Below are 617 nucleotides of genomic sequence, written 5' to 3'. Positions count from 1 at the left end.
CAATATCACTGATGAACACAGATGCAAAAATCCTCAACAAAATACTAGCAAAAAGAATCCAACAGCACATTAAAAGGACCGTACACCATGATCAAGTGGGGTTTATCCCAGGAATGCAAGGATTCTTCAATATACGCAAATCAATCAACGTGATACACCATATGAACAAATTAAAGGAGAAGAACCATATGATCGCCTCAATAGTTGCAGAGAAAGCTTTTGACTAAATTCAACACCCATTGATAAAAACCCTCCAGAATGTAGGCATACAGGGAACTTTCCTCAACATAATAAAGGCCATATATGACAAACCCACAGCCAACATCGTCCTCAATGGTGAAAAACTGAAACCATTTCCACTAAGGTCAGGAACAAGACAAAGTTGTCCACTCTCACCACTCTTATTCAACATAGGTTTGGAAGTTTTAGCCACAGCAATCAGAGAAGAAAAAGAAATAAAAGGAATCCAAACTGGAAAAGAAGAAGTAAAGCTGTCACTGTTTGCAGATGACATGATTCTATACATAGAGAATCCTAAAGATGCCACCAGAAAACTACTAGAGCTAATCAATGAATTTGGTAAAGTAGCAGGATACAAAGTTAATGCACAGAAATCT

This window comes from Physeter macrocephalus, chromosome 1, assembly GCF_002837175.3.
Source record: "Physeter macrocephalus isolate SW-GA chromosome 1, ASM283717v5, whole genome shotgun sequence".
NCBI classification, from domain to species: domain Eukaryota; kingdom Metazoa; phylum Chordata; class Mammalia; order Artiodactyla; family Physeteridae; genus Physeter; species Physeter macrocephalus.
The sequence above is the reverse complement of the archived record's forward strand: the minus strand, read 5'-3'. Positions refer to the sequence as shown.